The sequence below is a fragment of the Hemitrygon akajei genome, chromosome 20, assembly GCF_048418815.1.
Source record: "Hemitrygon akajei chromosome 20, sHemAka1.3, whole genome shotgun sequence".
Classification (NCBI taxonomy): domain Eukaryota; kingdom Metazoa; phylum Chordata; class Chondrichthyes; order Myliobatiformes; family Dasyatidae; genus Hemitrygon; species Hemitrygon akajei.
This window is the reverse complement of record NC_133143.1, coordinates 14,807,759-14,831,113: the sequence shown is the minus strand read 5'-3', so window position 1 is coordinate 14,831,113 and position 23,355 is coordinate 14,807,759. Positions and strand designations below refer to the sequence as shown.

Here is a 23,355-nt window from a genome sequence, read left to right as displayed (position 1 = left end):
GGTATACTGTGTCTGGTGCTCCTGGTGTGGACTTTTATATATTGGTGAGACCCAAACCAGACTGGGAGACCGTTTCGCTGAACACCTACACTCAGTCCGCCAGAAAAAGCAGGATCTCCCAGTGGCCACACATTTTAATTCCACGTCCCATTCCCATTCTGATATGTCTATCCATGGCTTCCTCTATTGTCAAAATGAATCCAAACTCAGGTTGGAGGAACAACACCTTATATACTGGCTGGGTAGCCTCCAACCTGATGGCATGAACATTGACTTCTCTAACTTCCATTAATGCCCCTCCTCCCCTTCTTACCCCATCCCTGATATATTTAGTTGTTTGCCTGTTCTCCATCTCCCTCTGGTGCTCCCCTCCCCCCTTTCTTTCTCCTGCGGCCTCCCATCCCATGATCCTTTCCCTTCTCCAGCTCTGTATCACTTTCGCCAATCACCTTTCCAGCTCTTAACTTCATCCCGCCCCCTCCGGTCTTCTCCTATCATTTTGCATTTCCCCTCCCCCACTACTTTCAAATCTCTTACTATCTTTCCTTTCAGTTAGTCCTAGCGAAGGGTTTCAGCCCGAAACGTCGACAGCGCTTCTCCCTATAGATGCTGCCTGGCCTGCTGTGTTCCACCAGTATTTTGTGTGTGTTGTTTGAATTTCCAGCATCTGCAGATTTCCTCATGTTAACTGTCAGCAAACTGTCCAATGTTTGTCTGGAAATGTATGCTTCCCGTTTTGGTACCTGACACTGAGGAAGATGGTTTTGTTTCTCAGAGGCCAATCATCACAGCAATGGTTAGTCGGGATTCACATTCAGTGTGAGGTTGATTGAAAAAGAACAAGCATATATCAGGTCATGTTAAGTTGAGTTTATTGTCATATGCACAAGTATGCTAATGTGCAGGTACAATAAAAAAACTTGCATATGCCCATTCATCCATCCACTGTGAAGAAGCACCTGGTTTTTTATTTTTTATTTTTGTTTATTTAGTGATTCAATGCTGGCCCTTTGAGCTACACCACCCAGCAACTGCTGATTTAACCCACAGGACTATTTATAATGACCAATTAAACTACCAATTGGTACATCTTTGGACCGCAGGAGGAAACCGGGGCACCTGGAGGAACCCCATCCAGTCACAGGAAGAATGTACATACAGTGGTGGGAATTGAACCCAGGTTGCTGGTATTGTAAAGTGCTGTGCTAACCACTATGCTACCGTGTTGCCTTGTGAAAAAATGGACTGAGACCTTGCTGTGTGATAAATGTACTAGTTTCAGAAATCAGTTCATTGGCAACAATTTCCCAAATTCCAGACCATAAAAAGAAAATTATAAGATAAGTTGCAGAACTTTAATGCATTACTGCTTTGATATGACTCTATGCGACTGGAAAGTGATCTCTTATGTCCTGTATTCATCACCATTCATACTTCATTACTGGTGGCCTTAACCAATGTGTTATGAGTACTTTGATGATCTTGGACTACATTTCAAGAATGGCAGCACATCAACCAAAGAGTACTGATAGATAGATAGATAGATAGATAGATTTATTCATCCCCATGGGGAAATTCAACATTTTTTCCAATGTCCCATACACTTATTGTAGCAAAACTAATTACATACAATACTTAACTCAGTAAAAATATGATATGCATCTAAAATCACCCTCTCAAAAAGCATTAATAATAGCTTTTAAAAAGTTCTTAAGTAGTTTACTTAAATACATTGAGTCCTAACCCCGGCACTTTAACATATCTTACTCCTGGCGGTTGAAAATTGTAAAGCCGAATGGCATTGGGAAGTATTGATCTCTTCATCCTGTCTGAGGAGCATTGCATCGATAGCAACCTGTCGCTGAAACTGCTTCTCTGTCTCTGGATGGTGCTATGTAGAGGATGTTCAGGGTTTTCCATAATTGACCGTAGCCTACTCAGCGCCCTTCGCTCTGCTACCGATCTGCTTAAATGCCACAATTTGTAAAAGCATAACATACAATATAGAACTTGTAACAGTGCAAATTACCTACTCAGGGAGTTTACTGTTGCGTTCATCACCCCACACTCCCCCCCTCCAAGCATCAACGTCAAGGATACACTGAGAGAGCTTTACAGTATCATCAGCTCTCTACACTACAAACATCCAAAAGGTCTCTTTAACCTGCAGGACATTCCACCAACTCATCACTACAACAACAAACAGTTGCAGTACTTACAAAGGCACCCACACCTTCATCTTGGCCTCTCTGATCACGTTTCCATAATGTTAATCCCAGCATAATGACCACTGCTGAAAAATGAGAAAAGCAGTCAAGAGGACAATCACTGTATGGCCTAATGAGATAATCTCAATGCTTCAGGTCTATTTGGAATAGATTAACTGGCAAATTTTCAAGGAAGCCACCACAGATGGTGAAGACATAGATAGTAGACCACAAAAGATATGCCCCATAATGTCAGCAGCCACATCGGTTAGTGCATCGATGATATTGGTATCTCAAGAACAGTCATTTCACAATCCAACCAGAAACATAGGCTACATGTAGAGGTGTGCTCCCTACTAAAAGCCTAGAATGCTACCTTCAAGTCTGGAAACAGAACAGTCAGGAGAATCCTCACCTTATGCATCAAAAGAGCAAAGGTCACTTAAGCACAAAAAAAAAATCAGGAACACCTGCTGATAATGATCCCCAACTTATGTGGTTGGACATCAAAGGCATTGCTGACTACGCAAGGAAAAACAGCTTTGAATGTAGTAGAGAAGTCTCCCCCACCGACACTCTAAGCAACTTTTTTGCATGCATTAAAGCATGCGACACAACTCTAGCCACGAAAGTCAATGCCCTCCTAGGTGACCAGCTATTGTCTATAAAGCAGCAGACATGAGGAGTCTGAAGAGAGTGTCTCTCAGCTGTAAAGCAGCTGGACCAGACAACAATCCAGGCCAAGTACTCAGACAACGTGCACACTATCTCACTGACACCTTCACAGATATCTTCAATATTCCAGTCATTCAGGCCGCTGACCCTACGTGCTTCAAATCAGGCACCATCATTCCTGTACCAAAGAATTCTACACCCTCAGAACTAAACAACTACCACCTGGTGACAGTGATGCCAATCATCATAAGGTGCTTTGCATGACTGGTAATGGCATGCATCAAAAATATCATTCCAGCCACACTGGACACTCACCAAAATGCTTACCAATTGAACCACTCTACACATATGCCAATAGTATATGTTATGTATCTGGCGCTGGCACACCTAGAAAACAAGGGCATATATCCAAATCCTATTTCTGGATTTCAGTTTGGCTTTCAACACTATTGTCCCACAGACCTTGGTGAACAAATTCCGACTCGTCGGTTTAAATATACCATTGTGTTGGACTTCCAAACAGACTTCACATAGTTAGGATGCGCAATCACTCCTCCCTCCCCTTCATCCTTACCATGGGTGCCCCTATCCCCAGGACAGTGTGCTGAGCCCATTGCTGTACACTCTGCTCACACATGACTGCATGGCTGCTGACTATCCTAATAAGACTATGCTTCTCCATAAGCTCATACATCCTTTCCATTAGTTTGTCCACCATTAATGTAAGTCTCACTGGTCGATAATTCCCAGAATTATTCCTATTACTTTTCTTGAAACAACAGTTGCCAACCTCCAATCTTCTGGTACTACTCCTGTGGCCTCATCAATCATTTTCAATGCCTCATCAATCTCTTCCTTCAATTTCCATAGTTACTTGTGGTATATCCCTTTAGGCCCTGGGGAAATATCTTTCTTAACATTTTTCAAAAGCTCTAACTAAAGCTCTTAAACTCAGCATGCTCCAACACATTAGCCTCTTCTATGCTGTCCTCACACTTCTCACTCCTGAACACTGAACACTGACTTTCCCACTTCCTCTGCCTCCAGGCACATTTTCTCCTATATCCCTAAGCAGTCCTACCCTCACTCTCAACATCCTCCTGACCTTTACATACATGTACAGCACATTAGAGTTTCCCTTAATCCTATTCACCAAAGCCTTCTCAAGTTTCGTTCTAACTCTCCTAAGTTCATTTTTAAGCTCTTTTCTGGCTATAAATCTCAAGAGTCCTATCTGATCTTTGATTCCTAAACCTTAAGATGGTTCCTTCTTCCTTGCTTGTCAACCATTGTTCCTTCATCCTACCATCCTTTTCCTGTCTCAGTCAAACTATCCAGAACCCCATGTAAGTTTTCTCTCAACAATCTCCATATTTTCATTTTTCTTTTCCCAAAGAACATCTGTTCCCAATATGCATCCACATGTTCCTGCCTAACATCCCCAATTATGTATTTTCCCATACTGCCTGCTCCTATCCTTCTCCATGGCTATGCTTAATTTTGGAAGTCTGAAATGCTTGCTAATTGAGAGATCAACAGACAAACAGACAGACAGACATACTTTATTGATCCCGAGGGAAATTGGGTTTCGTTACAGTCGCACCAACCAAGAATCGTGTAGATATATAGCAATATAAAACTATAAATAATTAAATAATAATAATAATAATAAGAAGAAGAAGAAGTAAATTATGCCAAGTGGAAATAAGTCCAGGACCAGCCTATTGGCTCAGGGTGTCTGACACTCTGAAGGAGGAGTTGTAAAATTTGATGGCCACAGGTAGGAATGACTTCCTATGATGCTCAGTGTTACATCTCGGTGGAATGAGTTTCTGGATGAATGAACGCCTGTGCCTAACCAGTACATTATGGAGTGGATGGGAATCACTGTCCAAGATGGCATGCAACTTGGACAGCATCCTCTTTTCCGACACCACCATCAGAGAGTCCAGTTCCACCCCCACAACATCACTGGCCTTACGAATGAGTTTGTTGATTCTGTTGGTGTCTGCTACCCTCAGCCTGCTGCCCCAGCACACAACAGCAAACATGATAGCATTGGCCACCACAGACTCGTAGAACATCCTCAGCATCGTCCGGCAGATGTTAAAGGACCTCAGTCTCCTCAGGAAGTAGAGACGGCTCTGACCCTTCTTGTAGACAGCCTCAGTGTTCTTTGACGAGTCCAGTTTATTGTCAATTCATATCCCCAGGTATTTGTAATCCTTCACCATGTCCACACTGACCCCTTGGATGGAAACAGGGGTCACTGGTGCCTTTGCCCTCCTCAGGTCCACCACCAGCTCCTTAGTCTTTTTCACATTAAGCTGCAGATGATTCTGCTCACACCATGTGACAAAGTTTCCCACCGTAGCCCTGTACTCAGCCTCTTCTCCCTTGCTGATGCATCCAACTATGGCAGAGTCATCAGAAAACTTCTGAAGATGGCAAGACTCTGTGCAGTAGTTGAAGTCCGAGGTGTAGATGGTGAAGAGAAAGGGAGACAGGACAGGCTATCATCTGACCAGGTTCATTACTTCGTACTAGATCCAGTATGGATCCTGTATACTAATACCACTCCTTTAGCTGACCTGCCTACATACTATGTTAGGAATCCTTCATGGACACTTTGAACAAATTCTACCCCTTCTAAATCTTTTGCACTAAAGAGGTGCCAATCAATATTCAGGAAATTGAAATCCATTACAACAATCTTGTTATCTTTACACCTTTCCAAAATCTGCCTACTTATCTGCTCTTCAGTGTCTCTGTTGTTATTGGGTGGAGGGGAGACTATAGAATGCCCCCAATAGAGAGGCTGGTTGTTCACTTCCTGCTTCTGACTTCCACCAACACTGACCGAGTGGATGCTTCTCCTATAACGTCTCCCTTTCCTGGATTAGCAATGCCACTCATAGAAACATAGAAACAAAGAAAATCTACAGCTCAATACAGGCCTTTTGGCCCACATAGCTGTACTGAACATGTCCTTACCTTAGAAATTACCAAAGGTTACCCATACCCCTCTATTTTTCTAAGCTCTATGTACCTATCCAGGATTCTCTTAAAAGATCCTATTGTACCCACCTTCACCATCATTGTCGGCAGCCCATTCCACGCATTCACTACTCTCTGAGTAAAAAACTTACCTCTGACATCTCCTTTGAAACTACGTCCGAGCACCTTGAAACTGTGTCCTCTCATGCTAGCTATTTCAGCCCTAGGATAAAGCCTCTGACTATCCACATGATCAATGCCTCCCATCATCTTATACACATCTAGCAGGTTACCTCTCAAACTCCGTCACTCCAAGGAGAAAAGGCCGAGTTCACTCAGCCTATTCTCATAAGGCATGTTTCCCAAACCAGGCAACATCCTTGTAAATCTCCTCTGCACCTTTTCTATGGTTTCCATATGCATTCTTAACCTCAGAGTCAACCTGTGTAGCAGCTTTGAGTGTCCTATGGACCTGGACCCCAAAATCCCTCTGACCCTCCACACTGCCAAGAGTCTGACCATTAATGCTGTATTCTGCCATCATATTTGACCTACCAAAATGAACCACCTCACACTTATCTGGGTTGAACTCCATCTGCCACTTCTCAGCCCAGTTTTGCATCCTATCAATGTCCCGCTGTATCCTCTGACAGCCTTCTGCACTATGCACAACACCCCCAACCTTTGTGTCATCAGGAAATTTACTAACCCATCCCTCCACTTCTTAATCCAGGTCATTTATAAAAATCATGAAGAGTAGGGGTCCCAGAACGTATCCCTGAGGCACACCACTGGTCACCGACCTCAATGCAAATATGACCCATCTACAACTACTCTTTGCCTTCTGTGGGCAAGCCAGTTCTGGATCCACAAAGCAATGTCCCCTTGGATCCCATGCCTCCTTACTTTCTCAATAAGCCTTGTATGGGATATCTTATCAAATGCCTTGCTGAAATCCATATACACTACATCTACCTTCATCACCACCTTCATCAATCTGTTTAGTCACATCCTCAAAAAATTCAATAAGGCTCGAAAGGCAGGACCTGCCTTTGACAAAGCCATACTGACTATACCTAATCATATTATGTCTCTCCAAATGTATGTCTCTCAGGATCTTCTCCATCAACTTACCAACCACTGAAGTATGATTCACTGGTCTATAGTTTCCTGGGCTATCCCTACTCCCTTTCTTGTATAAGGGAACAACATCTGCAACCCTCCAATCCTCTGGAACCTCTCCTGTCCCGATTGATGATGCAAAGGTGATTGCCAGAGACTCCTCCCTCACCTCCCACAGTTGCCTGGCATACATCTTGTCCGGTCCCAGTGATGTATCCAACTTGATGCTTTCCAAAAGCCCCAGCACATCCCCTTCCTTAATATCTATATGCTCAAGCTTTTCAGTCCACTGTAAGTCATCCCTACAATCTCCAAGATCTTTTTCCACACTGAATACTGAAGCAAAGTATTCATTAAGTACCTCTACTATCTCCTCTTGTTCCATACACACTTTTCCGCTGTCACACTTGATTGGTCTTATTCTCTCATGTCTTATCCTCTTGCTCTTCACATGGGTTTTCCCTAATCCTGCCTGCCATGGCCGTCTCATGGCCCCTTCTGGATCTCCTAATTTCATTCTTAAGCTCCTTCCTGTGAGACTTATAATCTTCTAGATCTCTATTACTACCTGGATTCTTGAACCTTTTGTAAGCTTTTCTTTTCTTCTTGACTAGATTTTCAACAGCCTTTGTACACCACGTTTCCTGTACCTTACCATCCTTTCCCTGTCTCATTGGAACGTACCTATGCAGAACTCCACTCAAAAATCCCCTGAACATTTGCCACATTTCTTCTGTTTGTTTCCCTTAGAACATCTGTTTCCAAGTTCTTGCCTGATAGCCTCATATTTCTCCTTACTCCAATTAAACGTTTTCCTAACTTGTCTGTTCCTATACCTCTCCAATGCTGTAGTAAAGGAGATAGAATTGTGATCACTATCTCCAAAATGCTCTCCCACTGAGTGATCTGACACCTGACCAGGTTCATTTCCCAATACCAGATCAAGTACAGCCTCTCCTCCTGTAGGTTTATTTACATATTGTGTCAAGAAACCTTCCTGAACATGCCTAACAAACTCAGCCCCATCTAAACCACTCACTCTAGGGACATGTCAATCAATAATTGGGAAATTAAATTCTCCCACCATGACAACCCTGTTATTATTAACCTTTCCAGAATCTGTCTTCCTATCTGTTCCTTATGTCCCTGTTACTATTGGGTGGTGTATAAAAAACACCCAGTAGAGTTGTTATACCCTTCCTGTTCCTAACTTCCACCCATAGAGAACCCGTAGACAATCCCTCCATGACTTCCTCCTTTTCTGCAGCCGTGACACCATCTCTGATCAACAGTGCCATGCCCCCACTTCTTTTGCCTCCCTCCCTGTCCTTTCTGAAACATCTAAGGCCTGGCACTCAAAGTAACTATTCCTGCCCCTGAGCCATCCAAGTCTCTGTAATGGCCACAACATCACTCCTCCCCCTTTTTACTCCCTTCCCTATCACTTTTAAAACATCCAGCTACCAAGTGCAGCCAGTCCTGTCTTTGAGACAACCAACATTATTTACAAGTAACATTATTTACGAAGTAAATAAATAGCATTCACTTAATTATTTCGTAACAACATATTCTCTTACTTCCTTTTTGTTGTTGTCAAATCCTCAGATTATGGAGTTTTGCTCTTTATATTGAAGTGTATCTTTGAAAGTAAACCATTTGTTTTTAGCACAGTATCAACATCAAGTAATCTATTGTACATTTCCACAGAATATTCATAACCATTGTTCATAAGTTATGCTACTTCCTGCCCAGGTCAGTTCAAGGAGGTAGAGCTGGACCCCCTGCAGTGGCATCCATTAACTCACAATACCATATTATCTACATGATCTCAAATATTTCTTCAGAACTCCTCTATGAATATTAACAAAGTCCAGTAAGTGAAAGTTATTGTTGCTTTACAAGGAGCAAATATTTCCAACCCATTACTTAAGGATCATTGAATGCAGAACCACTTTGGATGAAAACAGTTCTCTGTGTTTCCTTACAGTGATCTAAACACGTTTTACTGTGGGACAGGTTGTGAATTGTCATGGTTACCTGCTTAGAGGTCAGGATTAAAACTTTCGTTTTCCCTTGATGTATTTTCTTGTTAGAAGGCAGTTAGAAGCAGAGAAGCACAAAAGCTTACTGCCTAATATGCTTGATATGTGATATGGAGGAAAATATTTTCAAAGTATATTTATTATCAAAGTACAGTTTGTATACATTATATGACCTTGAGATTCATATCCTAACAGGCAACCACAAAACAAAGAAACTGAAAAGAACCCATAAAAAAGAAGACCATTAAACACCCAATGTACAGAGAGAAAAAAAACAAATCTTGCAAACAATGAATGTAAGCAAATGTTATTTTGAACAGAAGTCCAACAAAGAGTCCATCCCAGACCTTTAGTTCAGCACAGAGTGGAACAGTTAGCTGAATTGGCCTGTTTCTCACCTTGGGTCCTGACACCTTGACCTTTTCAATCTGACCTGGTGCCTAATTCATCATCCAAACATTAGATTCAGTCACTTCATTAAGCTCTGGGGACTGGACCCTGCTGTCTCAATTTGGCCTGTACCTGACCTTACCGATTCAGCTCAGTGCTTAAATTGTCCATATATCAGATTCAGTCACTGATACCCTCTAGGGCTTGATCTCTGCCACGTCGATTTGGAAGAGGTACAGGCCAAATCTAGGTGATAGGGTCCAATCGATTGAACCTCAGGACTTCCTCTCTGTCAGTGATGGGCCCTCTGCCTCTCCTTGCCTCAGTTCTGCCACATCTAATTGCCTAGAAGTCAAAGGAGAAATTACAGGCTATTATTTGTGATGATTGTTCACTAGAAAAAGAGTGATTAACAAAGTATTTATCTGTTTTCCTTGTTTCATTGGCCACCAGCCAGAAGTCACTGAGATTCACCAGCAACTGTTTAATCATCAGAGACTGATTATCATAATGCATTTATGAAATGATGATGAAATAGCACAACTCTACTGAATTGTTGGCACAGGTTCAGTGGGGGGAATATCATCTATCTCTGCTATATTAATTCAGCACTCATAGACCATAGAATAGTTCAGCACAGGGAGAGGCCCGTCAGCTCACAATGTCTTTGCCAAACACGATGCCAAAGTAAACTAATTCTCTCCTGCTTGTACCCCTCATTCCCTACAAATTCAAATGTCTGTCCAACAGCCCCTTAACACCTCCATAAGACAATAAGACATAGGAGCAGGATTGGGCTACTTGGGCCATCAAGTTTCCTCCACCATTTGATCATAGCTGATATATATTTCCCTCTCAGCCCCACTCTCCTACCTTCCTGTAACTTTTCATGCATTTACTAATCAAGAACCTATCAAACACTGCTTTAAATATAACTGCTGACTTGGCCTCTGTGATAATAAGTTCAACAAATTCACCACCTTCTGACTAAAGAAATCCTTCTTCATCTCTGTTCTAAAGGGACATCCCTCTATTCTGAGGCTGTGCCATCTGTCCTATTAGAAACATCCTATCCAGGTCCACTCTATTTACACCTTTCAATATTCAGCAGGTTTCAATGAGATTCCCCCACATCCTTCTAAATTCCATGGAATACAGGCTGGGAACTCCAAAGCTCCTCAATTAACCCTTTCATTCTCAGGACCATTCTTGTAAACTTCCTCTAGAGCCTCCAGAGTCCTGACCTTAATCTGATCGAACATCTCTGGATATCCAAAGCAACACACACAAAATGCTGGAGGAACTCAGCAGGCCAGGCTGCATCAATGGAATAGTAACCAGTTGACGTTTTGGACTGAAACCTTTTATCAGGACTGGAAAATAAAAGACAGAGGAACTGACAGAAGTGACAGGGTGGGAAGAGATATACCTGCAACAGGTGGTTCAACTAAGTACTGAGCAAAGGGGTATGAATACTTTGGAACTGCTGACATTTCAGTTTTTGAATTTTTAGTTTTCATGCTTTACTGTTTTCCCTGTTTTTTGGACTCTGCTGTGAAACAGGGAGCATGCCATTCTCAGTTAAATGGATCAAAATCCCTTGTTGAAAAATTCATTTATGTGAACAAAGGACTGGGAGCTGAATACTCCTTCAAGGCACTATATATTCTATTCCTCTTGAAATGAATGCTAACATTGCATTTGCTTTCCCTACCACTGACAAAACCTGCAAGTTAACCTTTAGGGAATCCTGAACCTGGACTTCCAATTCCCTTTTTAACTCCAATTTCTGAATTTGTTTCCCTTTTAGAAAGTTGTATATGCCTTTTATTTCTGCATGACCATATATTTCCCTACACTGTATTCCATCTTCTATTTCTCCAGGTCTGTCCAAGTTCCTTCTGTGTGATGGATATTCACTTTTTAGGGCCGAAGAGACTTGTTACTATCCACAGCTTTCTAGGACAGGGTCATGACCCTTCCAAAGGATCAGGTGATAAAGTTAAACTTTTAACAAAAATTTTTTGCTCACCATTTTGTTGTAAACAAGAACCAGTCTCCAGCTCTTAATGTAAATTGCAAGCAGCAATCAGTTTGAAGCTTGAAGCAGAGGCTACTAGCCCACAGCAGGTGTCTGGTTGACAAAAGGTCTGGTTTGTAAAGTGAAGTGACCAAGAGACTTATTGTTTCCATTAATAAGGTTATGTCACTTAGCACATCAAACATGGTTGCAAGTTAAGATGTTTGGGTACTCAGAGGGTCAGCCCTCCCAGTGTTAATTGTGGGTGGTTGGTGTATGTTGCTAGAAGCTTTTAAGACCATCTGCGTGAGTTACTTTGTCCTAGCAAAGGTAAATGGGAAACATCAAATGCAAATGATGTCATCTCATAGAGAAGAGTATGAATATCAGGAGCATTTGGGATTGTTAGAAATGACAAGGAGAAGGACAGAAAGAATGGGTTACAGAAGTAAGAGCTAGAATTCATTCCTCGGCCTTTAGTTTCTATGATGGACAACCTACTCATTTGCAACTCAGTATGTTCTCCTAGTTTGTAAGAATTGTACCTGTGTTTGGAAGTCCTTTGCAGTTTGTAAATCTTTTGAAATTCAAAAATCCTTAATAAATCAGAAATCCTCTGTGAGTGTTAAATATGTGTTAAGAATTATTAGTCTAAATTCAAACATGTATTATTAAAAATAAAACAAACTGTTTAATCTAGTTTGTTAGCTGGAAGTATCTCCTCCTTGGTAGAGAGGGGAGGACTCAGCAATGAAACAGTGGATATTGGCAGCCAAACTCCGCTGCAGAAACTAGACAGGCAAGTAAAGCAGTCCTTGAAGAGTAGGTGAATGCCGTATAGCCTCCCTTTAGTGAGGAGGGTACCTATAAATATCTATATCAGATAGGGAGTAAAATTTTCCTTTCAGTGTAAGACTTTGTGGACAGAGAATTCAATGCCATCACATCTGTAGACTCCCTGCTTCCTCAATAGTAGGTGCCCCTTGGAAGGAGGAGTTTAGGAGATAATGGCACCTAACAGCGACTCCTTTGCTTGCATCTTTGGAAACAACTCTATTTCTATCTTTAATACCGTAAATCCCAGTGTATATGCCGACCCGGAGTGTAAGCCGACCCCCTGTTTTCAAGGTTAAAAAAGTGACTTTTTCATGTTACCTTTATATACAGGCTTACACATTGTAGAGCGTTATATGTGAATTCTTAATAAATAAATCAGGGAGGGAAATTTTGGATTAGGTTTCCAATGGAAAAGAATCCTCTGAAATGTAACCCTTGTGAAACCATTTAGCACCCATTGTAATCTCGTTAAAACATAACACGGGGTGGGGGGATCAGTACGTGTACACAGTATTGAGTTTGTGACCACCATGTACAAAAGATTAAAACAAATGTGATATGATGCTGGCTTCAAGCTGAAGGTGGTTGATTTTGCAAAAGGAATGAATAATTCTGCAGCTGCTAGAATGTTTAGTGTAAACGAGAATTAAGTGAGAGAGTGGAGAAAGGCAGAGGACACGCTGAGAAAAATGCCCAAGATGAAATGTGCAAACCATGGGAGAACATGCCAGTGGCCAGAACTGGAAGAAAAAGTTTTAGAGTGGATGAATCACCAGCGACCATCTGGATACATTGTTACCAGAGAAATGATTTGAGTTCAAGTGTTGAAATGGGATGAGAAACACCATGAGGTCGGCAAAAATTTCAAAGTTACGCGAAGTTGGTGCATCCGATTTATGAATAGACGTGATCTTGTGTTGAGACAAAAAAAACAAAGATTGCTCAGAAAATTCCCGTGGGGTGTTGTTGTTTATGTTCAAGAATGCTGCTGGATGGACAAAGCGGGTTGCTTGAAGTAGGTTAAAGAGGTGTGGCGTCAACGTCCCGAAGGTTTCAGGAAGGAAAAGTCGCTACTTGTCTGGGACATGTTCAAAGCGCACTTGTCAGCTAAGACAAAAGCAGCATTGAAAGCTGAAAATACGGACATTGCAGTCATCCCTGGTGGTTTGATGTCTGTGCTCCAGCCACTAGATGTGAGTTTAAACAAACCATTCGAAGAATTCATGCGTCGATAGTGGAACGAACTTGACTCAAAAACAGCCAATAAATACCACCTGTCTTCCGTATAGTCATTTTTCCAAAGTTGGCATCCTCTGTATAAGCCAACCCCCTAATTTTAGGACCAAAATTTAGGGCCAAATTCTCGGCTTATACACCAGAATTTACAGTATCTCTATTTTTCCCTTTCAGGGTTCTTTTGAAGACCCTGACCTGGAGTTACGCGCTGACTTCGGTTCTTTGCGTGAATGTGACCTGCTTTCAGGGCCTTACGACTGGCCATATTCAATATACCAAGGATGCGGCCCGGAAGATTAGCTTGCCTTCAGAGTTTCGGGGTTTTGTGGCTCTGGAAGCAGGCGGACTCAAGGTTGGTGCCTCTGCAGGAAATTGGTGTGTTGTGGGAGTACATGGAAGATTGAAAGCAGCAAGCTGGCTGCTGGCTATGTGCCCAGAGAGTCGAGTCCTTTGGGCACAGAGCTTGAATAAGTGATGCAACAGACTTTCAACACTGTAAATCAGCGAGTAGTTTGTTATGTCTCCTCTCTTGCTGTGAAACAGAGACACCTCTTTTTCCCTTATTAGGAAGAGAGAGTGCGAGAGCTTGTGGAATGTTGAATTATCGGGTAAACGAGTAATCTTTGGGGTACTGCAAATCTGTCTTTATTGATGCTTTGCTGCATGCTTGAGTGCTCAGTGGGGGGTGCTGATGCTTTTTTTTACTGGTGGGGAGGGGGATCATTGCTTTGCTGCTGCTTGTGTGTGGGAGGGGGAACTGGAAGGCTTTGCGGTTCTAACATTTAACTGTCATTCATTCTTTGGGGCACTTTTCTGTTTTTGTGGATGGTTGCGAAAAAAATGAATTTCAGGATGTATATTGTATACATTTCTCTGACATTAAATGTACCTTTGAAACCTTTGAAAGCATCCACCAATCTTTGTACCATCAGTAAACTTGATCATCAATTCCATAATCCAGATCATTAGTATATAACATAAATTGCAGCAGACCCAACAGCGATCTCTATGCAACATTGCTACTCACTGGCAGAAAACCAGAAAAGGCCCTCTTTATTCCCACTTTTGGCCTCTGTCAGTCAGCCAGTCTTCTGACCATGCTATTATCTTTCCTGTAATACCACAGACTCTTAACTTGTTTAGCAACCTCATGTATGGCACCTTGTCAAAGACCTTCTGAAAATCCAAGCAAGCAACATCCACTGACTTTACTTTGTCCTGCCTGTTATTTTCTCAATTCTAACAGATATGTCAGGGAAGATTTCCCCTTAAAGAAACCATGCTGACTACAGTCTATTTAATCTCAAGTATCCTGAAGATTCATCCTTAATAATAGACTCTAGCATCTTGCCAACCAATGAGCTCAGGTTAACTGGTCTATAATTTCCTGTCTTTTGCCTCCCTACCTTCTTGATGAGTGGAGTGACATTTGCAATTATCCACTTCCCCAGAACCATTCCAGAATCTAGTGATTCTTGAAAGATCACTACTAATGTCTCCACAAAAATTTCCTCAGCTACCTCTTTCAGATCCCTAGGGTTGTGTCTATCTGATCCAGGTGACTTACCTATTTTCAGACCTTTTAGTTTCCCAAGCACCTTTTCTTTGGTAATAGCAACTACATTCACTCTGCCCTCTGACACTGTCATGCTGCTGGTGTCTTCCACAGTGAAGACTGACACAAAATATTTATTCAGTTATATCTGCTTCTACCACTCCCCCTCCCCCCGCAACCACTTTCAGGCATCCCGACTCCATCATATCCACCCCATATATCTCCAAAGCATTCCTCCTTTTAGTACTATATGTGCTGTGTGTTGTGTGTGACTGTATGTACTATATTTTGCACCTTGGCCATGGAGAAATGATGTTTCATTTAGCTATATACATATATATGGTTGAATATCAATTAAACTTGAACGTGACTTAATTTTTTCTACTACTTGACACTTCTACCCTGAGAAAAAGATTCTGACAGTATATCCAATCTATGCCCCTCATAATCTTATAATTTAAAAGAAGAGTTTCCTTAAAGAAATAATAGATTAACATAAAAACCTGCAGTGATATTCTGAATGAAATTTTCTCTGACAGCAATATATAATGCAGATTAATTTCACTTCACACATTTCACTGTTTATCTTGAAGTATAGTACATGTGATAAATAAATCTAAGTCTGAAATATGAAATCTTCTCTGACAATGAGGAAGGTGGATCAGATAATATCAGATTTATGACTGTGTGATCCTCAAGAATGACCTGTAACAAAGATCCCCAATAACTGGAAATATCGAAACAAGTTTCTTCTGACTTGCAAAGCATCGCAATACTGCCATCAACATCCTGAGATGCTACGAAATTAGTAACAATGTTATCAGACTCATCAATGATTACAGCAGTGGCTCAGATCATGGATGTTCATATCTGATACTACCAGCATGATGCAGATAATCTTTCATAAACCACAGAGACTTATGTAAAGTAAGACCCACTTTAAGAAAGCTGCTAATAAAGTTACTTGGGGAGCTTGAAGTCTATTTTTAAGACAGAACATTTTTTTGCTCTCTGTATCCATTTGTGTGTACATACTGTTATAGAACATAGAAGAGTTCAGCACAGGAACAGGCCCTTTGGCCCACTATATTGTGCTGAACCAGCTAAAAAGCAGATCAAAAACACCCAAACAATAATCCCTCATACCTGTACAATGTTCATTTCCATCCATCTTCCTTACAGCCATGTGCCTATCCCAATGTCTCTGAAAATCCTCTAATATGTTTGCCTTTACCACCACACCAGGCAGTGCATACCAGGCATCCACCACTCTGAGTAAAAAACTTACCCCCTTTACATCCCCCTTGTGCCTACACCCTCTCACATTCAATGGATGCCCTCTGGTATTAGATTTTTCGACCCTGGGAAACAGATATTCCCTGTCTACTCTATCTATGCCTTTCATAATCTTATAAACCTCTATCAGATCTCCCTTCAGCCTCCAGCACTCCAGAGGAAACAACTCAAGTTTATCCAGCCTCTCGTGATGGCAGATGTCTTCTAAACCAAGCAGCATGCTGGTCAACCTCTTCTGCATCCTCTCCAAAGCCTCAACGTCCTTCCTATAGTGTGACAACCAGAACTGTACTCAATACTCTAGATGAGGCCTAACCAGAGTTTCATAACATTGCAACATAACTGTGGTAACTTCTACTTTACAAAAAGACAACTCGACAACTTGATGGCCAAAAGAGCATCTTTATCTGGGGCAGCAAATGATATTTACAATACAGAGGCTTCCAGGTACCTCGTGCTTCCAGGTATCTCTCTACTCAGTAACACTGTCTCTTTGCATTTGCCCTGCCAAGGTGCAATCCTTCACATTTATCTGGGTTAAACTCCACCTGCTATTTTTCTGCCCATATCTGCAACTGATCTATATCATGCTGTATTCTTTGCTGTATTTTTTCCATAGATTCTGCCTGACCTGCTGAGTTCCTCCAGCATTTTGAAATTGTCAGTAATTGGCAATTAGTTTATTATTGTCCCATGCACCAAGATGCAGTGAAAATTTTTATTTTGCATGTCATCAGTGTAGACCATTTCACATGTAAGTACTAATGGTAACACAAATAGAAAAGTAATAACAGAATGCAAAAAATAGTGTTACAGCCACAGGGAGAGTGCAGTGCAAAGCCTGACACTTGAATGTTCAAGTAAAGCTGTTGAGTTCATGCATAAGACACCCAAGCGGACACTTCTGCAGCAGTACTCCATAGTCAAAGAGCTATAGCAAAGCTCAAAGAAATGAAGCTGAGTCTGAAGTGTGCTGGTGAAACCAGTTCAGTCAATTCCAGGTGCTGCCATGTCCCTCATTTATCACAGTACCAATAGTGTAGAAAGCCATAAGACCCTAAGACACAGGGGCAGAACAGGCCATTTGGCCGTTGAATCTTATCGGTCATTGAATCATGGTTGATTCTGTTTTCCCCTCCTCAGCCTTCACCCCATAATCTTTAATGCTGTGTCCAATCAGGAACCGATCAGGCTCTTAAATACATCCAACAACCTGGCCTCCACAGATGCCTGAGGTAATAAATTCCACAAATTCACAACCCTCTAGCTAAAGAAATATCTCTGTATCTCTGTTTTAAATGAACATCGTCTATCCCATATATGTCAAACTCAAGGCCCGCGGGCCAAATCCGGCCCGCGGTGGAATTATCTTTGGCCCGCGAGATAATATCTAATTACTATTAAAGCTGGCCCCAGTAATCGAAGCACCTATGGCGTATGATATGGCTAATGCTGAGTTTATTCAGGTACCAGGTTTTCAGGGTTTTTAGTGTTTATTCGGTTTCCCTGGTTTATTTCCTGAATATCATTAATGAATAATTTTTTTTTCTATTAGAGCTGGCCCGCCGGTATATTGCATACACCACTAATACTACAAATCCCACAATGCACTGCCAGTGCATTGCTCGCGCTTGCCTTACTCTCTCATAAGCATCCTTATGGCGCTAGTCACATGTGGTCAACTTTCAGCTATCCCTCACCCCAAAAATGGCTGAACAAAAGGTGGACTTTGAAAACAGGGGTTTTCAAGGCAGGTGGGAGGCAGAGTATATGTTCGCAGATATAAAGGGCAAACCTGTTTGTCTTGTGTGCGGAGACGGTGTGGCTGTAATTAAAGAATATAACGTAAGATGACACTATGAAACGAAACACCACGACAAATACAAGCATCTGGACAAGAAACAGAAGCTCCAGAAGGTAGAAGAGTTGAAAAGAAGTCTGGTGTCACAGCAGGCTATGTTCACAAAAGCCAAAACACAAAGTGAGGCTGCTGTAAAGGCTAGTTTTATTGTGGCAGCAGAGATCGCTAAATCAGCCCGGCCCTTTACCGAGGGAGAATTTGTTAAAAACTGCATGATGAAAGTTTGCAACGTCGTGTGCCCAGATAAAAGGCAAGCATTTTCAAATGTGAGCCTGAGCAGAAACACCGTTGCTGACCGTGTACGTGAGCTTGCCACCAATCTACAACAACAGCTGGTGGGGAAGGGAAAAGATTTCATCGCATATTCCCTTGCTGTGGATGAGAGCAGGGACACTTCTGATACTGCCCAATTGTCAATTTTCATTCGTAATGAAACAGAATGTGTGTAACAGAGGAACTTTTGGGATTAAGAACAATGCATGGCACAACTACTGGAAAAGATCTCTTTGAAGAGGTATCCAGATGTGTAAATATAATGAGGCTGCCTTGGGATAAACTTGTGGGACTGACGACAGATGGAGCGCCCGCGATGTGCGGTCAAAAGAGTGGATTGGTGGGCAGGATCCGGGAGAAGATGCGGGAGGAAAACGGCGCAGGTGAGCTGACAACTTATCACTGCATCAGGAATCGTTGTGTGGCAAAGCCTTGAAAATGGAACATATAATGAGCACCATAACACGAGCAGTTAACTTCATAAGAGCCAAAGGTTTGAATCACCGCGAGTTCAAGTCGTTTCTGGAGGAGTTGGGTTCAGAATATAATGATTTGCAGAATATAATGATGGTTAAGCCAAGGAAAAGTGCTGAAAAGATGTTTCGAGTTGTGTGAGGAGATCTGTCAGTTCATGGAAAGCAAAGGGAAAGACACAACAGAGCTCCGGGATAAAAAGTTGCTTTGTGAAATGGCGTTTCTGTGTGACATCACGAGCCATCTCAATGCACTCAACCTGCAGCTTCAGGGGCGGGGTCGTGTGATCACAGACATGTACGCTGCAGTGAGGGCTTTTAAAACCAAGCTGCACCTGTGGGAGACGCAGATGCAGCAAGAAAACTTGAGCCATTTTCCATGTTGCCAAACTATGAAAGACCAGGTTTCTACCGCAGTGTTCCCACGTGCAAAGTTTGCTGAAAAATTTAGCATACTTGGTGCCGACTTCACACGGCGATTTGCCGACTTTGAAGCTCAAAAAAGCAGGTTTGAACTGCTCAGTAATCCATTTGCAGCTGACGTGGAAAGCGCACCAACCAACATACAAATGGAGCTGATTGAACTCCAATGTAGTGACACACTCAAGGCAAAGTATGACTCGGTGGGCGCTGCACAGTTTCTATGTTTCATTCCCGACACAATGCCCCAGCTGCGTACCCAAGCTGCTCAAATGCTCTCTATGTTTGGCAGCACATATCTGTGTGAACAACTGTTCTCTTTGATGAAGATAAACAAAACATCACACAGGAGTCGTCTTTCTGATGAACACCTTCACTCAATTCTGAGGATTTCCTCAGCTCAGAGCCTGACTCCAAACATTGATGAACTTGCATCCAAGATGAGATGCCAAGTATCTGGCTTAGACTAGTGTGAATCACAGAGTGTTGGCCTGTGGAAAAATGTTTTCATTAGAAATTACTCTGGAAAAGCTGCAGATAAAGCCATAAGAAATAAATGCAACTGATTTTTTTATTTATTTAATGTTCAATGTTGTTTTTGTAGGCAATAACCTAAGCTTTGTTAGTTCCAGGTTAATATGTGTAATAAATTCATTTCAATAAGTTTTGCAATAAATGCTGAACCAGTCCAGCCCTCGACTTGTACCGATTTTTTAATTTTGGCCCACTGTGTATTTGAGTTTGACACCCCTGGTCTATCCTAAGGCAGTGCCCTCTTGTGCTAGACTCCCCCAGTATGGAAAACATCTTTTCAACATCTACTCTGTCTAGATTGTTCAACATTCGTAAGGTTTCAGTGAGATCACCCCTCATTCTTCTAAATTTCAATGAGTACAGACACAGAGCCATCAAACATCCTTCACAAGATAACCTTTTCATTCCTGAAATCATCCTTGTGAACCTCCTCTGATCCCTTTCCATTGCTAACATATCTGTTCTTAGATGAGAAGCCCAAAACTGTTCACATTACTTTAGGTGAGGCCTCAACAGTGCCTTATAAAGCCTCAGTTTCACATCCCTTCTCATGTATTCTAGACATCTTGAAATTAAGGTGAAATGAAATTAAGGACTCCCAAGTCCCTTTGCATCTCAATCTTTTGTATTTTCTCCGTTTAGAAAATAGTCTGCACATTCATTTTTACTGCCAAAGTGTATGACCATGCATTTTTCAACGTATTTCATTTGCCACTTTCTTGCCCATTCTCCTAATCTGTCTAAGTCCTTCTGCAGCCTACCTGTTTCCTTAATACTACCTGCTCCTCCACTAATCTTTGTATCATCTGCAAACTTGGCAACAAAGCCATCTATTCCATCATCTAAATAATTGATATTAGGCATTAAAAAAAGTGGTCCCAACACTGACCCCTGTGGAACACCAGAAAAGGATCCTTAGGGGAGGAGCTTTGGAGGACTAATGGCACCTACTGGCAACTCCTTTGCTTGCATCTTCGGAAACAGCTCTATTTCCATCTTTAATATCTTTGTTTTTCCCTTTCAGGATTCTTTTGAAGACCCTGACCTGGAGTTACACACTGACTACAGTTCTTTGCAGGAATGGGATTCACTCTTGGAGTTTAGTGAATGGCTGTTATTCGGCACACCAAGAGCTCAGTCTAAGAGCTTTGCTTGCCTTCGGAGGGCCGAGATTTCATGGCTCTGGAGACGGAAGCATCGGAGGTCGGTATCTGGGCAGGAGATCCGTGTGTTGTGGGAGATGGAAGATCTAAGTTTGTATGCAGAGACCTGAGATCTTTGGACTTGGAGCTCAGTAAAAGCAACGTAATGGACTTTTAACATCGTAAACCAACAAGTTCTGTGTTATGTCTCCCCTCTCACTGTAAAATGGAGCCACATATTTGTCCCTTATTAGGGAGACAGAGAGCCTGTGGTGTGTTGAATGCCAGATGAAACACGGAGTCTTTGGGGTAGCTGCAAGTCTGTGTCTTTGCTGTTGCCTTGCTTACATTCGAGTGCTCGGAGGTGGGTGTCAATGCTTCTTTTTACCGAGGGAGATGGATTGTTACTTGCTGCTGTTTATGTTGGAGGGTACCTTGGGGTTATAACCATATAACAATTACAGCACAGAAACAGGCCATCTCGACCCTTCTAGTCCATGCCGAATGCTTACTCTCACCTAGTCCCACAGACCTGCACTCAGCCCATAACCCTCCATTCCTTTCCTGTCCATATACCTATCCAATTTTACTTTAAATGACAATATCAAACCTGCCCCTACCACTTCTACTGGAAGCTCATACCACACAGCTACCACTCTCTGAGTAAAGAAGTTCCCCCTCGTGTAATCCCTAAACTTTTGACCCCTAACTCTCAACTCATGTCTTCTTGTTTGAATCTCCCCTACTGTCAATGGAAAAAGCCTATCCACGTCAACTCTATCTATCCCCCTCATAATTTTAAATACCTCTATCAAGTCCCCCCTCAACCTTCTATGCTCCAAAGAATAAAGACCTAACTTGTTCAACCTTTCTCTGTAACTTAGGTGCTGAAACATTCTAGTAAATCTTCTCTGTACTCTCTCTATTTTGTTGACATCTTTCCTATAATTTGGTGATCAGATCTGTACACAATACTCCAAATTTGGCCTTACCAATGCCTTGTACAATTTTAACATTACATCCCAACTCCTATACTCAATGCTCTGATTTATGAAGGCCAGCATACTAAAACCTTTCTTCACCACCCTATCAACATGAAATTCCACCTTTAGGGAACTATGCACCATTATTCCTAGATCACTCTGTTCTACAGCATTCTTCCTAACTAACCTTCCATGTAGAACCTTGTCAAAGGCCTTACTGAAGTCCATATAGACAGCATCCACTGCTTTACCCTCATCAACTTTCCTAGTAACCTCTTCAAAAAATTCAATAAAATTTGTCAAACATGACCTTCCATGCACAAATCCATGTTGACTATTCCTAATCAGACCCTGTCTATCCAGATAATTATATATACCATCTCAAAGAATACTTTCCATAAGTTTTCCCACCACTGACATCAAACTTACAGGCCTATAATTGCTAGGTTTACTCTTAGAACCCTTTATAAACAATGGAACAACATGAGCAATACGCCAATGCTCCAGCACTATCCCCGTTTCTAATGACATTTGAAATATTTCTGTCAGAGCCCCTGCTATTTCTACACTAACTTCCCTCAAGGTCCCAGGGAATATCCTGTCAGGATCTGGAGATTTATCCACTTTTATATTTCTTAAAAGCACCAGTACTTCTTCCTCTTTAATCATCATAGTTTCCATAACTTCCCTACTTGTTTCCCTTATCTTTTTATCAATTTTATCCCTCAGTATCCTTTTGCTTTTAATATAGCTGTAGAAACCCTTTGGATTTATTTTCACCTTACTTGCCAAAGCAACCTCGTATCTTCTTTTAGCTTTTCTAATTTTCTTTCTTAAGATTCTTTTTACATTCTTTATATTTCTCAAGCACCTCATTTACTCCATGCTGCCTATATTTATTGTAGAGAGCGCTCTTTTTCTGAACCAAGTTTCCAATATCCCTTGAAAACCATGGCTCTCTCAAATTTTTAACCTTTCCTTTCAACGTAACAGGAACATAAAGATTCTGCATCCTCAAAATTTCACCTTTAAATGACCTCCATTTCTCTATTACATCCTTCCCATAAACCAAATCGTCCCAATCCACTCCTTCTAAATCCTTTCGCATCTCCTCAAAGTTGTCCTTTCTCCAATCAAAAATCTCAAGCCTGGGACCAGTCCTATCCTTCTCCATAATTATATTGAAACTAATGGCATTGTGATCACTGGACCCGAAGCGCTCCCCAACACATATCTCCGTTACCTGACCTATTTCATTCCCTAACAGGAGATCCAAAACTGCCCCTTCCCTA

General features: G+C 41.8%; 1 long non-coding RNA gene across 1 annotated transcript; it reads right to left on the bottom strand.

Moving 5' to 3' along the window:
* Nucleotides 1–1,762: 1,762 nt before the first annotated feature.
* On the bottom strand, nucleotides 1,763–8,635 carry LOC140713950 (uncharacterized). Its single transcript, XR_012095776.1, has 3 exons — nucleotides 8,579–8,635; nucleotides 2,220–2,293; nucleotides 1,763–1,963 (listed from the first exon to the last, which is right to left on the bottom strand). It is a non-coding gene; the product is annotated as an uncharacterized lncRNA (long non-coding RNA).
* Between the last annotated feature and the right edge of the window lie 14,720 nt (nucleotides 8,636–23,355).